The sequence below is a fragment of the Lissotriton vulgaris genome, chromosome 5, assembly GCF_964263255.1.
Source record: "Lissotriton vulgaris chromosome 5, aLisVul1.2, whole genome shotgun sequence".
In the NCBI taxonomy this organism is placed as follows: Eukaryota; Metazoa; Chordata; class Amphibia; order Caudata; family Salamandridae; genus Lissotriton; species Lissotriton vulgaris.
Window position 1 is genome coordinate 731,225,154 of NC_141693.1, and position 26,608 is coordinate 731,251,761.

Genomic DNA, 26,608 nt, shown 5'->3' on the forward strand with positions numbered 1-26,608 from the left:
TGAGAAAAGACCCAGGATCGAGAACACATCCACACCTGTGTCCAGCAGCGGGCTTATGTGAGGGCCTGGACTTCTTATGTACAGCAAAATACAGCTTCACTTCTCAATTCAGGTTGTCCTGGGGGTGCACAGGGGCACCCTTATCGCACAACTTCACGTCGTAAAACTATGCTACAGAGCACAGCATCAAGTTGGTTTTTCAAACTGACCCGGTTGCCAGTTAGATTTAATCGTAAATACACCACCAAGAAAAAACACATTGGACAGGGTGATACAGTGCAAATACAAGTATGGAAATGTAGAAACCCTTTATATTGTTGACACGAAGTTGTAGCGTAGATGCAGACAGCCGACACGTGTTTCATCATGTAGACAACTTTTTCAGGGCTCAAACTTAAACTGTACAAATACATATATTCCAGAGTCCCCTGATTAAGTTGGGGAGCTGAAACAACAGTAGAATTAGTACCAACTTGAGACTTCGAATCTTGAGTACAGAAGCGGCTCTTGAAATTATTGTGCTTGTTGTAATAGACAAGACTATAAATTATTCTGATCAGTGTAATAGTCTGCCTTCCAAGGTAAACCCGGGAGCAATTTTGAATATAAAAGGAAGAACTGGTGTGCTCGTTATGATAAACGTAGCCTCAATCCAAGATGTAAGTCATCCATAATCACGTCTGAAGTCACTCTATATATACAAGGGCCTTCTTTAGAGTTTGGCAGATGGGGAACTCTGTCAAAAAAGTGGGAGATATCCTTTATGCCTTACAACGTGATATAGGCCATATCTATCTATCTATCTATATTCTAAATAGGGCGTAGGGACATGCCCTGCATTGTGGCAGATGTCCTACATCCACCAAACTAAGTAAGGCCCTCCAGTTACTGGCAAAAACTGGAAAACGTTCCCACCTAGCTTGCTTCTTTCCGCGAATAATGTTTAAACAGCGAGTGTCCATTTTGTTATGTCATTGAAAAAATAACAAAGTCCCAATCAAGTGGACAAAGGGGATTTGTCCTATTTTAGTGTTGGTGATATATGTGTAATAGTTAAATGGGCATGCATGCCGCGAGATCGGCGGAAAAGGCAAAGGTACAATAAAGTGTGATTGATTATCAATATGCATCAGTTCCGCACTATAGTATCGAGGACAAACATGGGCTATGACAGGTTCTGTATAATTATTTGCAATACTTTCAAAAAGGCTACGAATTTAATTAAGAGTTGTCACAATGTATATTTGGTAACGTTGTTTTTAGATTTTATTACACTTTATCAATTTACAGCTCACAATTCATATTAAAAACATCATTAAAAACATTTTACAATGGACATATTAATAATTTTTTTTTAGGAAATTGCATAAATAAAAACGAAAAGAATCAAAAGGTCGACGCGGCGTTCCGGCTTTCTTTTAGTACACCTTCCTCAGGACTGATTCTAAACAGTTAAAAACATTAAAAAACACAGAGTTACCAAACAATTTTGATTGAATAAGATTTTATCATCTATATATGAACACATTTCATTTTCCCAGTTTGTCACACTGATGTTTTACATCTTCATGTGAAAATGCCCGTTTTTTTATATACAATTAGGTACATGATTAAGGTCATGTTCTATACCATTGTTCTCTTTTGCATTTGTTTTGACAATTTTGTATACACATTATTAAACACTTTGTTTGCCTCTCCCTTGGAACTGTATCCAATGATTAAAGCCCCATAGTACCACCACTAAAAAAGCATGACGTTTCATATCATGCATGCATACCTTATTAATCCAGATGGAGTTATTGCCCATGTGGAAATTGTTGATTAAGCGAAAGGTCCTGTGTAATATTGGACGATTAGCAGATCACAAGATGCTAGTATCAATTTGCAAAGTGTGCTGTCTCTAAATAAAGACATACAATTTACCAGTGACTTTTACGTATTGTCGACCCCCATCGGTTTATACTAGGTGGGCGATATTGTTATTACGTACCTAATACCAGAGGAGTGAATTCAATTTCCTTTTGGTCTCGTTTACATATCTCCTTTAGAGGACATGATGTCTACTGTTCATATCTGTTGATATAAAGAAATAATAGAGGGAGTTGTTTTAAATTACCATTACCCATATTCACGTACTCTTAGTTAGGTTTACTATGGTCAGCCTTGTACCTGTATATAATCCTGCCGGATTTAGCTGCCAGAAGGAGCCACCGTTTTTATGAGGGTTGTCGGCAATATTCTCCCTGCAGGGTTACAATTAACTTCCTTATTATAGTTATTAAAAGCAGATTATTATAAAGCGGTCTGATTTAATATCAAAATTCCACCAAAATTTCACTCACCATAAGAGTATTTCTATGGAAATGCATTCGGTTTAAGAACCAATGGGGTTAGCCAAGAGCAACAGATTTGTCGAATAGGAGCAGGCTGGGATAGGCGGTAGTAACCATAGCAACTCTGCCCGAATTGACGAATTTCGGACCAATCAGGTTCCGTGAGAAAGGCGCCCAATCCCTCAGCGTTTAGCATATAAGCAGGGAATACCGCAGTTGGTTATTTCTCTTGAATGCCGTGTGAATGAGACGAGGACAGGCTGCCAGGAAACAGGAGCGGGGAGGCCGGAAGTAGTAACGATGGTGAGCAAAAGAGTGAGACTGTGGGTTTGTTTCAACTAGTTACCCCATAGCTTAAGTTTAGCTAATCGGCCTTCTAACACACAAGAGCTGGAAGATATGGTCGAGTGATAAGGAGTGCGAGTAGAAGTCAGCGCCCGTAATGCGATGAGCTTATAGTTCAACGTATGTTGTATAATAGCAGTGTCACTACGTTTGAATGAACTACTAGCAAAGAGAGAGGGAGGGCCAGCCATAATAAAACTATTCCAGAATATAGATGATACGCATAAGATATATTCATAGAATAGTGGAAACCTAACCTTGAGTTACCTTAGCCTAGCCCTAAGATGTAAATCGGATAAAACGTTGAAGGTAAAGCATACAGATGAAACTAGGATGTAGGCCATCATGTAATATGAGATAAACTAATTTAACCAATACTCCCACAGTGAACGACAACCCCGCGAGGCCAACCCCTAGCGTTTTGATCGTTTTTCCGTTAACCGCTGACCTAATTGAAAGAGGTTTCCGACTGCAGTGATTGATCACCCAGTTCTTATGGTGAGTGAAATTTTGGTGGAATTTTGATATTAAATCAGACCGCTTTATAATAATCTGCTTTTAATAACTATAATAAGGAAGTTAATTGTAACCCTGCAGGGAGAATATTGCCGACAACCCTCAAAAATGGTGGCTCCGTCTGGCAGCTAAATCCGGCAGGATTATATACAGGTACAAGGCTGACCATAGTAAACTAACTAAGAGTACGTGAATATGGGTAATGGTAATTTAAAACAACCCCCTCTAATATTTCTTTATATCAACAGTAATGAACAGTGGACATCATGTCCACTAAAGGAGATATATAAACAAATGTAAACGAGACCAAAAGGAAATTGAATTCACTCCTCTGGTATTAGGTACGTAATAACAATATCGCTCACCTAGTATAAACCGATGGGGTCGACAATACGTAAAAGTCACTGGTAAATTTTATGTCTTTATTTAGAGACAGCACACTTTGCAAATTGATACTAGCATCTTGTGATCAGCTAATCGTCCAATATTACACAGGACCTTTCGCTTAATCAACAATTTCCACATGGGCAATAACTCCATCTGGATTAATAAGGTATGCATGCATGATATGACACGTCATGCTTTTTTAGTGGTGGTACTATGGGGCTTTAAGCATTGGATACAGTTCCAAGGGAGAGGCAAACAAAGTGTTTAATAATGTGTATACAAAATTGTCAAAACAAAAACAAATGCAAAAGAGAACGATGGTATAGAACAGGACCTTAATCATGTACCTAATTGTATATGTATATAAAAAAATGGGCATTTTCACATGAAGATGTAAAACATCAGTGTGACAAACTGGGAAAATGAAATGTGTTCATATATAGATGATAAAATCTTATTCAATCAAAATTGTTTGGTAACTGTGTTTTTTAATGTTTTTAACTGTTTAGAATCAGTCCTGAGGAAGGTGTACTAAAAGAAAGCCGAAACGCCGCGTCGACCTTTTGATTCTTTTAGTTTTTATTTATGCAATTTACAATTTTTTTTTATTAATATGTCCATTGTAAAATGTTTTTAATGATGTTTTTAATATGAATTGTGACCTGTAAATTGATAAAGTGTAATAAAATCTAAAAACAACGTTACCAAATATACATTGTGACAAGTCTTAATTAAATTTGTAGCCTTTTTGAAAGTATTGCAAATAATTATACAGAACCTGTCATAGCCCATGTTTGTCCTCGATACTATAGTGCGGAACTGATGCATATTGATAATCAATCACACTTTATTGTACCTTTGCCTTTCCCACCGCTCTCTCGGCATGCCAATTTAACTATTACACCCATATCACCAACACTAAAATAGGACAAATCCCCTTTGTCCACCTGATTGGGACTTTGTTATTTTTTCAAAACCGTTTTCCCCCCCGTCCCTTATAACTCTGTGTGGGGTCCTCCTTTTTCTCCATTTTGTTATGTCTACTATCCTGTTACCCAAACAGAAAATGAACCTGGGCATTTTGTTCATAAAAACACATGCACAAACATTTCTAAGACAAAAAATCTCTGCTAATGAATTGCAACAGCCAAGGACCAAGTGTCCATAGATGCTCAGCATGGGCAGCTTTTACACTAGTGGAAAACAACTTTTACTAGCGAGAACATTTTTCTTTCTAAACATATTTTTTTTGTTTGCTGGAACTTATCAATAAAGCACTGGCCTGAGATTTTAGGAGTAGAAGTGTTTACATTCTGCTCCTACCAAATTATCAATTTTTCGGCAAACTGCAGCCTGTGATATGCAGTACAAAAAGTGCAGTAAACATTTTACATTGAAACAGCAGACTATGTGGCACCACCAATCATATACCCAGACACACCCCATGCCCCCCCCCACTTTTCTTTTTACATGAACCGTGTTTCAATTGTAAATTTTTAGAGCTTACTTATACAGAAATGCCTGGGGAGGCTTACAGATGTACACTGCACAAGCCATCCTGAGATAGCAATAGAGAGGACTGGAAAATTCAGAATTCAAATTGATGGGGTCTGACTTGAAAACTAGGGTACCATGGTTCACAACAAACCAACCATTCGGTTGCAACTAGATGTGTAAGCACTTGCTGGACTTGGCCCTTTCTGCAAGGTCATCCCTAAACTTTTTGCTTTCACGCCTATTTTTGCTGAATTAATTGTTGTCCTGAAGACTCTTCACACATTACCACTGCTATCCAGTGCTAAAGCGCTTGTTCTGTCTCCTTAAAATAGGTTGGATTGGCTTATACACAAATGGCGTATTTAATTTACTTATAAGTCCCTAGTAAAGTGGCACTAACTGTGCCCAGGGCCTGGATATCAAAAACTACTGGTGGGCTTTCAGCACTGATTGTACCACCCACCCAAATAGCACTTTAAACATGTCTCAGGCCTGCCACTGCAGCCAGTGTGTTAAGTTTTAAACGCCCGGTTCAACCTGGCAAAATAAACCTTTTGCCATGCCCAAATATTCCTTTTTAATACTAGTCACCCCTAGGCTAGGCCCTTGATAGCTCAGTGAGCAGGATACAATGTCTTTAAAAGGCATGACATGCCCTTTTAAGTTTTACATGTCCTGGTAGTGATAAACTTTTAAATTAGATTGTTTACTATTGCCAGGCCTACCTCTTCCATAGGCTAATATTGGAGATACCATATTTAATTTTCTAGATATAATTCCCAAAAGGGTACAGATGACCAGCTCATGTTTGGTGTCTCTGAAATCCCACTTTCAGATCCTAACTTTTGGTGAAGTTGGGTATTAAATTGGTATTCTGAAAATGTCATTTTTTGAAATTTGGCATATTGTTGCCTTAGCCATTTGGTGCCTGGAGCAGATCTATGGGTTGCATGAATGGGTGTAGCGGACAGTTGGGCTCTGTATATTCCTCCCTGACAACCACACACAATGGGAGCTTAGGTGTGACAGGATGGCTATCACTGGCAGGATGGAAGGTTGAAGCTGGGCCAACCCCACTTACACTTGAGGAGGCTGCGTCTGTCTCCACACAAAAGCACTGCATACCCTGTGGTTAGTCTGGAGCCAGGGCAACGGTGTTCTTCAAAGGTATGCTTCTGCACACTTCAAGGGCATACCTGTGTATAAATATTGGACCTCAAATACCAACACTTCAGTATACTTCGTGAACTGTGCATACTCTGCCAGAAAGAAGAACTACTGTGCTGCTGGGAGGACAGCCACTCTGCTGGACTGCTGCTCTGAAGGAACTGTTAACCTGCTGCTCTCTTGCGTGGGGAAGGAGACCTAGATTTGCAAGTTCATTGCGAGCCCAGGACACCAGAGTGACTCCAAGGGCTACTCTGCTGACTCCTACTCTGAGCCTCAGGGACATTAAAGGCTCCCCAACAACCTGCACCAGTACTGAACCCAGCTGAAGCTAGTTCGCGACCAGGACCGTTCACAGAGAGCCTCTTGCACCACAATTCTTCACACTCCCTCACGGACCGCTCGCAAGGTAGAAGCTTCACACACCCCCTTCAAACCCGATCCGCGACACCCTGCCTGCTCTTCACTCTACAGCGACGTCCTCTTGCACCGCTCTTCTTGCTCCTAGCAGCCATCCCCACTGCAAACGGGACTCTTGGAGCGGTCTTGAGTAGGTAAAACTTCAGCAGCACTAATCTGGGGATTGTAGCTGACCGCCGTTCCATTGCAGTTGGCCTGAACTTGTGATTTTTGATCAGTCCAACGTGACCAGATAGCCTAGTCGGTGCTGTTTGTTTTGGGCACTAAATTCTTACATGAGCTCTTCTTTTATTGATCCCACTAGATCAGGGGGTCTCCACCCTTTTCTGCAACAAGAGATACCAATGTTCAAATAAAGTCATCCAGAGCTACTAATATTATCAGTGTTGTAATAATGAATACACCAGACAAGATTACATTAGTGGCCACAATATGAAAGAACAGCAGTAATGTAAAAAAGGCGTTTATCAATTTCGAATACCTCAACATGGGTATTACACAGCATCTATAGCTACAATGCTGCGTTACAAATGCTAGGATGTTAATATTTCTGCCCCATGCCACACTATTTATCACTCAAATATTAGCTTTAAAAATGTTTTGAACAGAGAGCCATTTTCCTCAAAACTTCAGCTAGTGAGTTCTGAAAATTCACATTTTCATCTCAAATCACTATCAATTTTGGCATCTATTTATTTATTCAATTAAGTTGAAGTGTATTTTCTAGTAGACGGGGCTGCACATAGGAGAGCTACTCAAACGTAGGTGGAGAGCTACAAGTAGCTTCTGGGCTACTCATTGGAGAAGCCTGCACTAGCTACACTACACAAATGCCAGGACAGAGGGTGCAGACTTTCCGGTCAATTGTTAAGTGAAAGTTCCTGCTAACGAACGCATCCTTATACATGTATGTAAAGCAGTTATGATTATCCCCGTTTCTCAGGTTCAATTCAGCTTAGGCGAAGACTTTATGGAATTTAGGGACAGACCAGGTCTTTTGTCCAATGACGTGTTAAGAAGAAAGAGCCACCATCAGAACTCCCGCCCAAATTTTCATGACAGTAATATTAAATGGCAGTGAGTTTGAACAGGATACTAGGAAACAAAAGGCATTTGCTCCGGAGGAATTTACAATCCTCCACAGACTAGGGCCTTTTCGCCGGGCAAGTGATGAAACCATTAATAAAATGCAAACGTTAACATAAGTTACAAGCAGGACATCGATCACAGTTTCTTCTTTTTTTGACAAGCACACATCCTAGAATACGGAGAAGCCATCACTCGATTTCTCATTTACTAAATATATTTTTCAAAGTCGTCGTGCCAATGTCATTCCCACACCAAAACCTCTGCAATTCTAAATTCGATTAAAATCTAAATTCTTACTTCGGCTATATTGGTGGGAAGCATCTATGCCACATTCACAGTTTTACCAACGCCACAAACAGAATTAGTGATACTTTTGCTTTAATTGAACGATGACGATCCCAGAAACATTAAAAGGTGGGAACCTAATGCACTCCAGTTGCTCGATAGGCAAGTTGAAAAGCATACATTTGTTTTTTTAGACGTTTACAAAGGAAAAGCTTTTACACAAACGAGGGTAAACGCAGTAAAACATAAAAGTGAAAAGAGCAGGAATGCCCATCTGAATGAATAGACCATCTACTCTTTTTTGAGTTTCCTCTCAAATGTTCAAAATCCATCAACTGTTTTAGGACAACACAAAACCTGTCCCGAGTACGGATTGTCTTTACAGACACTGACCTAACCATAGGTATTGATTAGCTATAGAGATCTCTAGGATGTATATTTCAGATCCACATCCTACTCTCAATAGCAGAGCCACTCAAACCTTGGATACGTGGTGTAAATCTTTACCCAAGAAAATGGCACACAGCTAGATTCGCCTCTGAAATGTTAACAGTGGGCTTCAGGCAAGGTTCTGCTTTCAGATGGGCTATCGTGGCGCAACCATGAAGGCCATGATGGCCTCATTCTAGACCGTCTCTTCAAGAAGGGGCTGATTTTCGTTTCCAGTGTTGACCAATTGTGTAGTCCTTTCCTAGTGCTGTCAGGTCATGCCATATATTCCAGCCAGTCTTTCACATTCAAGGTTATGCAGCAATTCAGTACTTTCTAGAAAAGGGCTAACCTATCACATGACAGCATTTTCATTTCAGGAAGGAAATTGAACTGAACGGCAACTTCAATCAAAATGCCCCTACCGGAGCAAATGGGTCCTAATGTCCCCACAGCCAGTGACTGGGGATCCGACCTGCTCTATGGGAGATTGTTTCACCTACACCATTACATACATTTCAGCTATAAAGATGATTTACCTCCCAGAAGAGATTTGGCTAAGGGATCTGTCAGATGTTCTTTCTAGGCCTGGGCTCAAATCTTATTGTGGGCATTCTGGATGCTTCTTTGGCTTTTATCAAATGTGATAAAAGCCTGTTTCGAACTATTAAACAATAATGTACACCACGAAAAGGGCAAACATGGGTTGCGCCCCCCCCCCACCCCCCCACCCCCCCTCCCCCTCGCCTTTCAATTAGAAGTCTATAAACAAACGTTGCTGAAGGAGAACGGGTCGAAAAGCGTAAGGCCTGGAGAATGTTCCCTCTGCCCTCCATTCCCTCTTTTGGAGCAGAGTCACCAACCTAAGAGCAGACAAAGCAAGCAGAGAGTGCAATTGCCTGGCACAGGAACACAGAGCTGACACTCTTCACGTTCAAAGAGGGCTCATGCTGACCATGATGAATAGAGTTGGGTGCCTAATTATTGTTAGCACAAGAGCAATAGATGAAAGTAGAATGGCACACAATTAACAGAAGAGGCGACGACCATCTTAAAATACATCCGAAATTGCACTGTAAGAATTTATAACTAAAGCAGCAGATGGCAGATTCAAATGACTAAATAAACCCAACTCTCAGTGTTGCAAAGAACCATAGAGATAAACTGTTCAGGTGGCTTGTCAGATGGAGAGTGATCCCAGTGCAAAGAATTCCCACGATGGTGTGAGACGGCTTCCCCATGAGTGCAATTAATAGATAAGACTAAGAAACCATAAGAACTGAGTCACTCACCATCTTGTCAGACTTAAAAAGCCAAGTGTGACCAATAATCTGGAATCACTTTTAAACCAACAGGGTATAAACAACGAGATACTCGTGACCAAGGCAGAGGACACACCCAGCAGCAGTCAAGTAGCAACATGTTCAGCCGAGAACACAGTTTGCAAAGAAGATACCTGCAGTATGAACTCTGCAAATGTGACAGAATATCTCTCAGATTTAACTGTTCTGGGATCAAACAGCGCTGGACTATTAATGCATATTTCTTGACAGACAGAACTCCAGATACTGAGAGAGATCGAAACTGACATTTTTTCAGGCTGCTCTTAAAGCCTTGCACCACTTGAATTCTACAGACTTCCCACAGGTTTGTTTTATTTTGGGCCAAAACGAGGAGTGCACTTAGGAACGGACATCTCCTTGTTGTGGAGACTATCCACAAGCTAGTTCAACGCTGTGTTGAATCAAGAGGGCAAAAAAGAGCGAGCTGGTCTGTGGCTTAAGAACAGCAAAACGGCAATGATAATTTGTGGCTTCTAGAGAATATGCAAATATTTCTCATGTAGAGCAAAGGGCCTCAAAAGTCTCCTGAAATTATCAGCATGTGGCCCTGAGAGAACAGTCTGTGACCAGGATAATGATAATCCAAATTATACAGGACAATTTTCTGTACAGAAACGCATGGGACTATAACCTATGGAAACAACTGGTCACTGGAACCTCCAATGCGAGCCTCTTGCCCAGTAATTTTGAATTTCAAAGGAACTGCTGAAATCCGACCACATCAATCATGCCATCTAATGGGTATTCCATATGGCAGCACATCCCCGAGTCCTAGTGTCCTCTTCCCTTTCCAGCCTTCATGGTCCTAGTGTCCTCAACCCTTTCCATCCTTCACAACCCGCACAACATTCCTCTACTGCAAAGGAGTTTAAATCCACAAGGTAACTACACTCCAGAAGAGCTACCTACTCCTAACCTTGTCCTGAAAATTAAACTTATTTGGGTCAGAGACGCAGAACAGTTCAGGGACAGGAACCTGTCTCTACAGAAACAAGCTGTAACTGAATATTGACAGGCAGGAGAGTTCAAGGTTAGACAAGCTATTTGCTGTCCTCTGAGCAGAGATGTCAGAATTGTAATAAAGCGCAAGTCCGAATTATGCTTCCTGGAAGTAATAAGGGGTTCTGTCAAGGTGGAGCGACCCGCTTCTAAGGATTAAACCACACAAGTTTGTAATTCCTGGTATACAAAGCATTACTTATTATCACAATTCTTCTAGAGACTGCTTTAAAACTTTACTCTGTAGATTATATTTGGAAATCTAACTAGATTCCTAAAAACAGAACACCGACTTGACCTGCTACATTTTAGCAACTGCTTCAAGTAAGGGTAAAGGGTATAAAGCTGGCAATGCAGTACTACACGAACTTGAAAATGCCTAACACAACAGAAAATCACTGAGATGAAGAGTCTCCCGATAAACTGAATTTGAACTAAGATTGTCATCCAGTCCACCTTAAACTGATCTTTTTAAATATACCTTAGGCCACCACATTAGGTGAGATCATTTGCATTTTAGGACTTGTGAATGTTTAAAATGTTCATTAGTAACAAAATTCTCAATGAACCCAACTACTTCTAGTGATCATGTAAAATTTTTAGTCGTGAGCAACAAATATTAAATGTTAGAGAATAAATTTAAAAAAAACTAAAAAAAATCTGTGCTTCAGTGGGCCATTCTTGGGAGATGAGAGGCTGGTGGTCATTTATTAAACAAAAAAATGCTCCTATAGAATATCCCTTGCTAATTAATACACAGAGTCCAATAAAGCATATTTTCTTCAAGATATTGAAGCCAAACTGTTTGCCAAATTTTGAACCCGAGGGCACATACCACAAGATCAGTAATGCGCCACTATTTTGCTATGCTTATAAGAGATACTTTAATGCGTCCGACTGTTAATTGGCTGGTGGTATAAGTGGAGAAAAGCAAGCAAACTATTTGATGCAGGCCCTCTTTCCAGTTGCTTGCTTTAAGACAAATGTAATATCCGCACTATACCGAAAATGTAATATTATTAAGTATCTGCGAATACTACTGCTAAAGTGATCATATAAAGATTTTTTTATAACACGTCCTCCGATGCTTTACGTTTTTTAGACCACAGCATGAACTTTCAGCGTCTTGTGGGTCAGCTGTGCTCTTGTGCACAAAAACACGCTGTTACATGCCTTGCGTCGGAGGCGTCATAGGTGCGGCCAAAGAAACCATACTTGTATAAAAACTAAAACATTTTTGTGGGTTTTCAGCGGTTAAGACTTAAAAGAAAAACTTGTGAAAAGGAAAAAGTTTCCGGACAAAAAGAATAGGATGCTGCTAAACTCCTATTTTTACAAGGGGTCAACGTTAAAAAAAAAAAACAATGAATGCACGTTAAGACAATAACCCCAACAACACTAGGTTACCTATTTGTTTGGAGTTTCTAATCATCGTGACAAAACACACCCGTGCAACCTTGGCAGTAGCTAAGTCTTTTTTCCTAACTATACTAATTTGTCAGTATTTGGCAATTAAAAGTACGATACTGAACTTCGTAAGACATTTTGAATCTACTATTTCCCTATTGATCGGAGACAAAGATTAAATATCCGAGTGCAAGATGTCGATGACAAATCTAGATAATCAGATTGTTCTAGCAGTTTATGCAGCACAAACCTAGTCCAAAGGCACTAGCGGGCTTGATGTGAGTTTTGTTTTTTTTAAGACACAGGGAGATGGCAAGAGCACATCAGCTTCTCTCTGAAGCACTACATAAATATCTTAAATATCTTCCAGAATATTGCAATAATGCATGGTTACTTCTGTCGGCCTTCAAACCAGTTGTTTAAACTTTTTGCATTTATTTACTTAATTGATCAATGTAATAGACTCACCTTAATGTAGCACTCTTAATACCCACATGAAAACACTTTTTTATTCATGCGTATGGGGCAAACAAGATCTAATCTATATGGTTCAGTGCCAAAAGTAGCACAAGGTCCAACCAGGCAGACAACTTGTGTGGAAGCTAACGAAAGATCGAAGCACCCACTGTTTGAATTCAACACAGATACGATAGCTTGAAGCGGTATTTCTGAGGGAAGGCATGATTCTATGCTTCAAATCACTTGCAATGAAAATGTTCAATTTGATCAATTTCATTATGTTTGAAGACATTTCAAAACTTCATTAGAAGTGCTCTCAAATTGCACAATTACGAACTCAACATCAATCTAACAGTTATCTGCAACGAAATGTGTTAAGCAGCTATATGGTTGGAGGTTTTCTCAACAGTTTTTGGGCTCACAAGTTTCAGAGGGTAGAGAAACCGGTTGGTTGACAATCGAGGGCATATTTGTTTGCTACCCAAGAAACAGAATGCATTAGAGAAGCAAACACACACTTATGTAATCAAAAACCGTCTTTTCACGATTTCACATGAACAGAACCAAGCCCATCCCCTGGCCTGTAAAGCACGTTTGAGTTCATCACTTATATGGGTCCATGCATAAACTCTATAGGTGAAGAAGCAGATTTACAAACTAACTAGTTGCAAAGTGCCTGTGACCACTGCCTACTGGTGTGCACGCATCGAAAGAGTAGGCTTTACATTAATACAACACAAGTAATCTTTATAAACTCAATACTGCAGAATAATTTCCCTCCCATAAAGAATGATTAGCACATTATTTTGGTGAAGGACTTCATTCTTACCTCTTCAAAATCTAAGACGATATGGACAAGCTTAACAGTAAGTTTTTATTTTGAATATCACATTATGCAAAAATCCTAGCTTTTAGGCTGGGATATGAAAAATATAAATCAAATTAACTTCATAAACCGCTAAACAATGAAAACTGCACTTAAAACGAATGAAAACGAGTAGGCGAATGGAGCTGTTACAAATCAAGCCATCTATTTTTAGTGAACGCAGCTTGACCAAAATTTAGGGACCAGCAGTGCGGAATGTCTTTTACTCCTAGAAAGGAAAACAAGTTAGTGGATGAGTTTTCTTAAACATTAAATGATAAAAAAAATATCTTTAAACACTTAAATTAAAAGATGGAAACCACACGTTTTAAAAACTAAAAGTTTAATGCAAAGAAACAAGACCAAATAAAAGTATTTTTATTTAGAAGATGAAAGGCAAAGAATGACAACATACATGAATAAAAAATAAAATGAAATAAAAATGAAATGGATTACCAAGGTAATGCAGGTCAAGATATCAAAGATGAAGGGTCACACAATATAAAAAAAGCAATCCAAATGGGCGTCTGCATCATGATTTCTGCAAAACAGAGGAAGGAGTCCAGGTAAATAATACATGCATTTGTATTCTTTGTCAAAACAAATAGTTTCAATATAAAAAGATCATAACTAAGTGGAGCTGACAAGGGACAGACTGTTAATAATTCAACAATGCATATAGATATACTGTGAATAGACGTTTGTTAAGCAGTGCACATCCACTTCTAGTAAAACTCTGGAAAAGAAAGCTGAAAATAGTTACTTACCTTTGATAATGCTTTTTATGGTAGACTAACTACAGATTCCCAACTAAAAATATTCCCCAGGCTCCAGACTGAATCAAGAAACTCTTGAGCAGTACCTCTGCGCACCTGTAGGTGGTGTTGATCGGCTACACTTTGGCATCGACATGCACTTACATCAATTTCTTTCTCAACTATCTCCATGTCAAAAAACACTGTTGCATTAGTCTGAGAGTTTGACCAGTGTGCGAATCTAACAGGATACTAGGGGTGAAGAGCCCATTTTGCAGAACAGGGAGGATGCGAGGATCCATAAGCAATTTGCAGTTAGATAGCGTCCCTTTTAGAAAGGCAATACTGAAGGAAAGTAACATTTTCTTCTGATAGACTTCTAACTGCAGATTGCTCACCTTAAAATAGATACCCAAGCAATAGCTCCCCAAAGGTGGGTCTGAACAGGGAAGTCCTGGAGGATTGAACGGGCAAAATTATGGCCCAGACTGTTCAAGCTTTGTGAAGGTGTGGAATAATGCCCACGTAGCAGAATGCCACATTTCCAGGATAGGTACCCCGCATGCTAACAGTGGTAGAGGCCTTGGCCCTGATGGAATGGGCCCACAAGTCCTCAGGAGGCTACTTTTTAGCTAGTGCATATCAGATCTAGATGGAGAGCACAATCTATCGAGCGATGGTCCGTTCCTAAACTTCCTGCCCTTTATCTGTCCAGTGAACCCAATGAATAGCTGATAGTCCACACAATGTTCTTCTGTGTGATTGAGGATTAAAGGGATCTCCTATGGTCCAGGTGGTAGAGTCTCTCCTACTCCTTGGAAATATGAGGCAGGGCAAAATATGTTGGAAGCGTTATGAACTCGCCTACATGAAAGGGAGTGACCTCCTTCGGTAGAAAAGAGGCATGTGATGCTGGTTACCGAGAGTAAACTGAAAGAGCCTGAAGCTCGCTGACACTCTTGGGCAATGTAATGGCCTCCAAGAAGGCTGTCTTAAGAGTTATGAGTCTGAGTGTACAACTATGAGGGGCTTAAATGAGGAACGTTAAGACCAAATTAACGTCCTATTAGGGCATGATGCAAGGGGTAGGAGGCAAATAATTTTGCAATCCCTTAGGAAATAATATTACAATGGGTGACTCAAACAGTGAGGTCTGACTCAGCAACTTAAAAAAAAAATAAGCAGATAAGGCTGAAATGTAACTTTTAACGATGCCAAGTGCAACGCCTTTCCGGGGTAAACACAGTATAACCAATAAAACTTCGAACAAGGAGGCCAAAAGCAGGTCAACATGACGGAAGTAACACCAAGCCACAAATCTGTCCCAGACCCAGCGTATACAGTCTTTGTCTGGACACGTCAGGCTGCCAAGATGACATCACATAGCTCGGTAGGAAGATCAAAAGCATTCAACTGTGGCCGCTATAACAATATAAATTTAGTAATTTGCGGTTAGAAGACTATCAGAAATATTATACATTATCCACAAGTCAAAAATATCTGGGCAACCTTGCATACTGGATTGGATTTAATTAATTGGATTGCAATTAAATTAACATTTATTGTGATACAGCAAGATGCTCCACTTGGCAAAGGTACTAATAGGCGGCCATTGCCAGCTTTTAGATAACAGGATACCCAGTTAGTTTGTCACATATCTAAGTCTGTCTCTTTAAGTATAGCATAAAACGAAATATATATATATATATATATATATATATATATATATATATATATCACAGCTCAGGTTTCTTTCGCATCCCATGGAAAGAAATTACGGCACTCACAAAGGCAAATATACTTTACACATGTATGCAAAAATGTCGGTAAATTACAAAATATAAAGTGCCTAAATCACTGAAATGTAATTTACAATGCCTTTATGATTGTGATTTCTGAAATGTTAAAGTAAAAAGTAATTTACTATGTAAACAGCGTTTCTCACGGAGGTAAAACGTCAGTCCTCTTTCTATGTGCATGCACAAACGTGATGAAAACTTCTTAAACACGCTTCCTTCTGTGTCAATGGTAGACACTGACGAAGGAGTACCGAAACGCGTTTGTCTGCTGAGCGATTAAAAACATACTGAACACTTTCCCTGTGAGTGCCGTAATTTCTTTCCATGGGATGCGAAAGAAACCTGAGCTGTGATTTATCACGTGGGGCGCCGCCACGAGAGGCACCCGCCTGCGAGTGACCTGGATTTTGGTGCAACGGAGCGGAAATATAAATATAATCGCTTCGCCGTGGAGGAATTAGACGTTTGCGCAGATAGGACGGTCCCCGGCCGTCCGACTCACGCCCAACGTAACGTCAGATGGCCAAGGGCTGTCCAACGCATGGAAAAGGCTATATACATACATACAGTGGTGGCAACCTTCTTTGAGATGAATTAATTTCTTTAAAAAATATGAACAGTCGAAAAATAAACAGTAAACATACTAGAGCACAATAATAACTATCACTTCGATAATCACTTTAATCAATATCACTCATCACCAACTCCAAACCACAGCATAGCAAACCATTTTTATATTCGCCATAGTGAATGCATTCAATACCACCAATTCGACATATTGGACTGCTTAAGATCTTTGATAGTGGCAGACAAAGTCACTTTAAAAATTGCCCTGTTTGAGAGTTTGCTAGCAATCATTAAGGTTACATCGATTTTCTGGCAACGTAGATACATATCCACACCTTTGTGCACCTCAGTTGGTGTTGATGGTGGTTGTGTGTGTGTGTGTGTGTGTGGGGGGGGAAATAATAGAATACCTGACTAAAGAACAGTGTAATGTATACAGATGTAGAATGTTTTATTGATGTTTATCCCTTTTAGTGTTAATTGCCAGAACACAAATTTGGTATTAGCCACCCATGGAGCGCCATTATGATTTTGAGCTTTAGCCTGGAATCATCTATGCTAAAAATGAGCTTTAGTGAGGAAAAAATTAAATGTAACCATCTAACAGAAGTACGGTCCCAAACACATGTGCTGTTGATAAACAAGTATGTGAAATGAAGGTGCTCATTAAAATTATTTTGTGATTCACTAAATAATTGTCAAGCTTTTCAACATTCGGCCCAAGCCCACTATTTCATACAGAGGTATTAGAATTGGATTATCAAATGAAAATAATGAAATGGTGTTAATGCTTACATCATTTCTTCTGGACACAAATCAGAAGGATGCAGGAAAGGCTTTCAAGCGCTCCATATAATATCCATTTAAGAGCTACACTAAGGCCAGCATTACCACCTCACTGCTCTTAAACATCTAAATAAAATCATACATACACAGCTCACTATTTCTAGGTCTTGAAAGTGCTTCTGAAAGAAACCCAAATGCTCAATTGTCAACATATGGATATAAAGCATTTGGTGGATGGCAGCTTCTGAAAGGTTGGAGAAATAATACATGCTGGTAGATCCATTAAATATCTAACAATCCATCTACGATTAACCTTATGGAATTTCCTTAACAGTAGTAAAAAAGCTAAAGTAACACAGGACGAAACTCAATGACGAAAAATGATAAGCATTTTTACACACATAACTTCAAATATTAAGCTAATTATGAGATCAAACTTCGAAATCGTTAGGTCATAAAATGTGCATTATGCAGTCAAAAATTGACTCTAGACTTGATAACAGAAATCATTTTGTGGTTAAACAACGAAAAAAGGATGGTTCAAGACAATAAAGAAAACCGCACCAAAAGGTAGAAACACAGATGTAGGGGGTTCCCAAACATTTGAAACCGTGTGAATAGGCTTCTGCGTTTAGGATTACATATGTACGGCTCGATTAACTGTGACCGAGGAATCATGAGGAAATGCCCGATACAGTAAGACAGATTCAGTGAAATCAATCAAAATACAATAAAGAATCCACCCCTGGTTAACCATAATCCAACTATATGCAATGAGCTGTTAGAAGACCTCTGTGCTGACAGAGCATTAAAATTGTCACTCAACAGAAAGGCATCACAAACTGATTGCAAGGACTAAGATACTGAAACAAGTCAAGTACTATACAATTAAACTTTGCTTAAATTAGGAGCACTGAAGACATATAAAACCTAAATATACTATTGGGAAAGCTACCAATACGAAACCTAAACAAATTTGCTTACTGAAAAAGATATAAAGTTGAAACAAACATTTCATTAAAAAACAAAGTATTTCACCTGTTCCATAATTCAATCTTCACCAATACTCGAACATACTGTATTCCTCTTCTACTTAATAGTCTCTGCAGGAGAGAGCTGGATCATCAACAGAAGCAACAGGTTTTACGTTTTTCAGTGCGACCCCCCATGCACTCCCGTTAACAGCAAAATCAAGCACAACTCAAACATTTAAAACATGAATGCCAAATGTGTCACACAACACAAGCCCTTTCATGCGCTCTTGAGAGTCGGACTCCATCATTAACTGAGAGGGCACTGGCAAAGACTATGAAAAACTATCAGGTTAGTGAACAATCTGGCATACGAAGACCGTGATTAGCATAATTTCAACCTTGTAGGTGCATTCGAAAAGTAAACACACATTTTTCACCAAATCCATAATTAGCCTCTTATTTCTAAGTAAAAACAAAATCTCAAAAGTTGAACTCAAACAGGATCAGCTAAATCGAACCTATCGATTATGGTATGTCCTTCAAGAAATATAAAAATGAAACAAGGTGCACTAGGTTGTAAGCACTTGCACATCTCGTCAATTGCCATACAAGCAGGAGAAATACTTTTATTTTTAAAATACGATCATTCTCTCGTGATGAAATAAGAGACCCGACCACCCTCGATGCCTTGCAATTATATTACATATGTGCTCAGGAGCCAATATAAACATTTCCATTTGTAAAGGATGGTTATAATCTTCCTTCGAATCGGTCATATGTATACTTGCAGGCTTGGAAGCAATTTTTACATGATAAAAAAATAAAATCAATACCCCATCAGTCTATCTGCAAGTAATATGCAATTATTAAGAAATGCTGCATTTTGTTTATATTTTTAGCCCTCGGAGCGAGATACGTCAAAAAAACAGAAAACTTAAGCAGGTGCAGTTTCATCAAAAAAAAAAAAAGCTTCGACAAAGTCAATAATAGGTATGGCATTGGTTAGCATCCTTTTGGCTTGCCAATGTTGGATTTCCACGTTTGTTTTGATAAAACGTTATTGTTGAGGAAGCTGCGAACCCTCGTTAACATAGAATAAAACAAATTGTTCACAAGCAAAAAAACATTTGTATCTCAAACAGCACACATAGCTATAGCAGTCCCTTGCACGAGGAAACAAGTCATTGAACGTTTTTAGCTGCAACACTTATTACAAGGGTTGAATGTTTACTGACATCGGATTACTTTCAATCAAATGTATAGAAACTGGTAGATTAGACCTTTTTAGTCATCGACGTTTTTCTTAAACATAGTAGCCTAATTATTATCTTATACTCTGCGGACTATACTGAAAGTAAGAAACACAAGCACCAGAACTACATTTGTTTGGAGCAGCCACACGAAGATACTTATGAAAAATCCCTACCTCTGCTATATTTTTAGTACTTGCTTACTAACAAGCTTAGGCATAGCAGATGAAAGAATATTACAAACAAAAATGTAATGTCCACTTGAGGTGAGAGGCATCCTAATCAGACAACGACTCAGACCCGCATTTCCATGATCTACCTCAAGCATTTTCTGCCAATTACTCAGTTTTCAGGACCAAGGCAAAGGTCTCCCTTGCAATTAGTACATTATGCACAACGAAGGCAGACTGGTCTAATAAAAAAAAACGTCCATTGCTGAAGGCAGACATCATAAAAGCAATCACCGTTGTGAGTTCCATGGGGAAAGCACTCTGGCAATTCTCACAATTTCTCTCGTCACACCTCATCTACATGAAAAGGATATTTAAAGTATGGCAGTGCGCATACTTTTCCAGCAATGCCACACTACAACAATTTGCTTGCAAGCAGACACCGTAACAGGCAGTGTTTGCGCGAGGTTACCAGTCATAGCATCCCTTCATCAAGTAAGCCCGCAGTGAGTTATAAGCTACCACTTGACAGATAGTGAGTTTTAACAGTAGAAGGAGACTATCACCCGTGACTGCCACTGGATCACGGAAATGTACATCTCCAATTAGCCAAAACAAGCCGATTCTACGCCAGGACCCAGAGGTGAGTATTATGCTCTTCTTTCTCCACTCCAGGCGGGATGGGGCCAACACAATCTCTCACACTACACCGTGGACGGAGGTGCTTGCAAATCGGGGAAAGTGCGACACTTTCTAATTTGCTCGTCAGTGGTGAGAAGTGTCTGAGCGCGAGACGTAGGGGGCACGTGCCTCTGGCACTAGGAGGACCATTGGGCATCACATACGATCAAAGTCAATAAAAAGCAGCCACGACAAGAGCGCTGAGGTGTTCCCTCAGCCGCTACAAACAATAAGGCAGTTGCGCTGCCAAATCGTCTGACTCAAAAGCACCGAAATTAGCACAAAAGAAGTAAAGGTGATCGGAGTACAGGTACTTTGCTTTCACACTGCTGCGAACAGCGAAGAAAGGAAGGAAGAAAGGACAAGAATGGACGATGTCACTCCTGGTGTTCCATTGGATGTTGGACTTTTATATCTTCATTTTCTCTGGGTTTATGGGAAATTAAATCTGTTATAATGTTCTAACATGGCTGATTTGTTAATAAATAAACATAATCCTCGCCTCCGTGCACTTAATAGAAGTGAAACTTTGTTACGTTAGCTAGGAATTGTTTTAATTCCCAGATGACAATTTTTTAATATGGGATAGAGAAGAGTCAGCTGGAATTGTAGTGAGAAGGCACTCATACTCTTAAGGGACATCAAATTAAAATGGCATGTAATCCAGTTTCACTCACTTGCAGGTAAGACACTGAAGAGGAGTTTTAAAAATATGAATGTGAAAAGGACGCAGACTTTTTTTTATTTCTTAACTGGATATGGCTAGATGCGATGTCCTATATGTGGAAGAGATATCAAGAGGGTGCATGTAGTGAAAGAGCCACTCGTGATTTTAGCACCCTATGATGACCTACAACTACCACCATTTTAACTGACTTTAGTGTGTTATTTTACCCTGGCCTTAATGTAGGACGGACCTGCATATACCAGTTTCTCTTCTGTCCTGTAATCTTGCTGTCTTTCAGTGGGAGCTGTCACGGAGCAGAACAGTCTTGCAAGGAGCAGAGGGTGTGGGATGTGCATTTGAAGGCGTGAGAGAGGTGTGGAATGTACTTTTTGATCTCCAAGTGCAGTGTTGTGAACGGTGGTGCACACATGTGCTCTGTGTTGTACATTGAGAGATAAAGTATGTAATGCTATAAGCAGTTGTGCTGAAATGTGTATTGTATTGTGCACTGGTGATAATTATTAGGGTCTTACTATTGGCTTTGACATGACCTCAGGTCTTCTTTTTTTCCTGAGTTCGCATTGCTTCAGTTCTTCTGCGTGCACAGTGGTGCTTGCAAGTGGTTTGGTTTATGAGAATTATAGGTGCTTACTATTGGCTTTGACATGGCCTCATGTCTTCTTTCTTTCGGACTTTGCCTTACTTCTGTGTGCACAGCGATTCATATTCAAGGTCTTTCTGCTCCTCACTTGTTTTTCGCTCCTCACTGACCAGAGTGAGTTGAAACAGGTTGTGAGAATTGTCTGTGGAATGTACAACTCTGCCTCAGAGCCAAAATACAGGAGCTTGGCCAGTCTCCACCTTGACGCAGACTGGTACCAGCCAGCTCTGTTTTTTCCAATGAGAAAAGGACAGGGTTTTCTAGAATCTTCGTCCCAAGTTGGATAATGGTATTAAAGCTGGGAGCTTTTGAGGGCCAGGTGGAAGTTCACCACAGAAGAAGCGTATTGCTGTGGGGGTGACTGAACTTGAGTCCTGACTGAACTAATTCCTAAGCTGCTGAAAGGACTTCTCCAGGGATTTTGCAGATTCAGTCGGGGAGGTGTTCCTAACTATTCCTGTACATATGTTCTATTCCTTGCTACATATATACACATATATATACATACACATATATATACATACACACATATATACATACACACATATATACATACACATATATATACATACACATATATATACATACACATATATATACATACACATATATACATACACATATACATACACATACACATATATATACATACATATACATACACATATACATATATATACATACACATATATATACATACACATATATATACATACACATATATATACATACACATATATATACATACACATACACATATATATACATATACATATACATATATATACATACACATATATATACATACACATACACATATATATACATATACATATACATATATATACATACACATACACATACACATATATATATATATACATATACATATATATACATACATATACATATATATACATACATACATATATACACATACACATACATATACATATATATACATATACATACATACATGTACATACATATACATACATATACATACATATACATACATATACATATGCATACATATACATGTGCATACATATACATGCATATACATACATATGCATATACATACACATATACATATGCATATACATACACATATACATATACATACACATACACATACACATGTGTGTGTGTGTGTGTGTATTACCTACTGGTGATAGCCAGTAGTTATATATAGTTAGGATTGGCTACCATAGGAAATTCGCAACATTCTATTGGGAATAACTTTGGCGCCGGTTGAGGAATTTGCGTGTAATTTTTCAAAATTTTGGCCAGCTCCGCTGCGCTCCTTCCCTGAAAGTTTCGGGGGGATTAGTGAAGTGGGGGCTGAGAAACAAGGGGGTCCCAAAACGGGTTTTCCCCATGTTAATTTCCATAGGACGTTCTGACCAGTCTACAGCCCGAACCGCTAAACGGAATTACACCAAACTTGGCAAAATTGTAGGGACTGGTACGCAGAAGTGCCTTTACTATATTTGGTGAAAATTGCTCCAGTCGTTTTTATGAAAATTAACTTCAAAAACACATATATATATCTAGGCGGAGCCTAACCACACATCTCATGGTGAAATCTGATTGGCTGTCAGCACTTCATCCAAGAAGTGTTGGCAGCCATCTTGGGACCAATATACATGATAGCACCTCATTAAAAAACATTGTAGTCAATAGAGGGTTTTAGGACTTTAGTTACATTATAAATCATTTGTTGATGGTACCATACTCATTTTAGGAATTGTGGTGTGTTCTAAGGTTATTTTACCATGTGAAAAAGCCTTCTGCTGGGATATCATGAATCATGTTTGAAAGAAAACTATTATCTCATGCTTTTCCCACAGTGGTTTGGAAGGGGATCGAAAAGCTAAACTGAAAGCATATTTTCTGTAAATTCACATTATCTTTCTCAGTCATGTGAAAATGAAGTCTGACATTCTCAGTAAAACATGTACATCCAACAAGGACAGAGACTGTCAGTTGATTCCTTTGTGTTCTACTGCAGCCTCCTAGAGTGTTCTAAAGGACAACTAGAGCGCTAACAGTCCTACGTATTACAAAGGTATGGCACACCTGAAGCCTCTTGATTGGAATAAAGTGGTAACTCTTAAAACATTTAATTCAAAAAGGAACAAAATGAGGGGGTATATTATGCCATAGAAAGTATGATTAGTGCTGCAGAAAGAAAAAGTAGGGCACATTTTGAGTGACTTCTCAAATCCTTTTCTATTTCATAAAAAAATTCTGACATGCAGTCTCCCAAGATGGCCACCAGAGACAAAAGAGCCCAAATGTAGCACAAATATCACCCAGATGTAGCCCAAGTATAGCCCAATGACAGAATGTCCCAGAGTGTTCGAAAGAACAACTAGAGCGCTAACAGTCCTACTTATTACAAAGGTATGACACACCTGAAGCCATCTTGATTGGAATGAAGTGGTAAGTCTGAAAACATTTAATTTAAAAAGGAACAAAATGAGGGGGTATATTTTGCCATGGAAAGTAGGATTAGTGCTTCAAAAAGAAAAATGAGGGCACATTTTGAGTGACTTCTCAAATCCTCTTCTATTTCATTAAAAAAAATTCTGACATGCAGACTGAAACATGCGCTTTGAATACCAGCAGCAGACTTCCCTGGTGAGCAGTAGCTTTACTACAGTGATCTAATGATCAACTAGAGTGCTAACATTCAGAATTTATGGCAAATGTGTGACGCATCTGAATGCCTTCTTGATGGAAGCAAAGTAAACAAGCATTGAAAATGCAATAGATCTCGCCCGCGTTTAAGTTAAAGCTATTCTGTTTGTAATGAGGTGGCTTTTTAGCTTTGCTTTTATTAGTGTTTTTAAAACTTTCATGTAAATAATATGTATGCATATATGTATAGTGGAGAACTAATTAAGCCCCGCATGATTATTACATTTAGCCGCCAGCATTCTGCCATTAGAAGAATTTTCAATCGAAATTGGAACCTTATATTGGGGGATCCAATTATTGGCAGTAAGGTTGTGAACAATCCACTCGTCACTTTCAGGAGATCTGTATCTATGGCCAGATCCTTAGTTAAAAACAGCTTGGAACCACAGATGTCGAATACCTGGAAGGCCCTGGGGAGGGGGTTCAAAAAATGCTCGCAATGTAAAGCCTGCAAGCATGGAGTCAATAAGACCAATTATGTTGTCCCGTTCTCAGAGACCCCGAAAGAGATTTCCAAGCGTTTGAACTGCAAAACAGACTATGCAGTCTATGTGCTGGAGTGCAGTTGTGGGCTCCGGTATGTGGGGAGTACCCGCCTGCCGGTGCACCAACGTGTGCTCCAGCACATTAGAGCCATCAAAAACAAGGATCAGGCCTACCCTGTGGCGAGGCATTTCGAGTCAGACCATAACTCCAATCCAGTTCATCTTTCATATTTTGCAGTAGACACAGTTTGGCCCATGAAGAGAGGTGGCAATCGAGAGGCGAGGCTTCGTTTACTCGAAACCAGATATATTCTGGATATGAACAGTAAGCAACCACATGGGCTCAACGCAACTGAAGATTTGCACACATGTTTGTAGCATTTTTTCAGAAATAGTAATGAAATCTTCTAGAGCAGGTGCTTTTTTAACAACTAGATGTTAGGACTGTTTTGATAACGGGTTCTAAGAAGTAGCACAAGGCTAGTTCAGTTGCAAATACAGAAGTTTAAAACTGTGGTGGGTAATATTTTTCAGAAGGGATTTTCATTGATTACATTGATTATTGTTGTTTTGTGCCAAATGCTTTGACTGCAAGTAACATGTACTATTGGAACACTAAGTTCATTAGCACAATCTGCCTTTCTCGTTTCATGTATTTATGAGAGCAGTAACATCTAGAGAGGGCAACCTTGGATGGCTATCCATGGAATTTTTTGTGTTAAAACAAGAACATATAGAATGTGAAAAAGAGGAAAAAAATGTTTTTAATTCATCACTTGCACAAAAAAATAGAGGGAAAATCAAAAATAGGAGGAAGGTTTATATTTATGCACTCACTGTTTTGTGCTGGGAATGATTTTTACATCGAATAGCGCAGTTATATGTTTTGCAAGGGAGTACATGCTCACTTGAGCTCTATTTATTTCTTACAAATAATATTTGATGCTGCCCACTTGGGCTTTATCCTGAATGTTGAAATTCGTGCATACTAGATGAGAGTATCAAATATACAACCTGATTAGATCAATTATTGAATCAGGTTGTGCAGTTTTTTAAAATGTTTAAATATTTATTTATTTATTTACATATTTTATAAACTTGTATGTATGCACTGATCAAATGTTCAATGTAAAACATGTGAAGCAAAGTATTTTTTCCATGTTTGTTACTCTTGTTGTAACTAAAACGCGCGCACTGTCACTTTAAATCCCGGCACTTGCTCTCAGCAACTTGCCATGTGACCAAGCTTTGCAAGAGGCGAAACGCGTTATGGCGGCGGCAGGCTTGCTGGAGAATAAAGACTTCAATTGAGCACTGAATCTGGGTCTGTTCCTTCGTCATTGTCTAGCTGTGTACTGGGGCGGCTGCTCCAGTTTGACGAATTTACGTTCATATATGTATATGTATGCATGCATTTATATAGATATGCAGAATGTATATGTTTGTATATATATATATATGTATATATATATACATACATACATACATATATATATATATATATATATATGTGTGCGTGTAGAGAGGTAGCGAGGTAGAGGGGTAGAGAGGTAGAGACTAGTAGAG

General features: G+C 39.1%; 1 protein-coding gene and 1 long non-coding RNA gene across 2 annotated transcripts in view; both read right to left on the reverse strand.

Moving 5' to 3' along the window:
* Positions 1-26,608, reverse strand: part of LOC147711448 (uncharacterized) — a 1,238,421-nt gene that overhangs the window by 1,137,867 nt on the left and 73,946 nt on the right. The gene's annotated exons all lie outside the window — the stretch shown is intronic.
* LOC147711449 (uncharacterized) lies at positions 13,537-14,084 on the reverse strand. Its single transcript, XR_015295925.1, has 2 exons — positions 13,998-14,084; positions 13,537-13,770 (listed from the first exon to the last, which is right to left on the reverse strand). It is a non-coding gene; the product is annotated as an uncharacterized LOC147711449 (long non-coding RNA).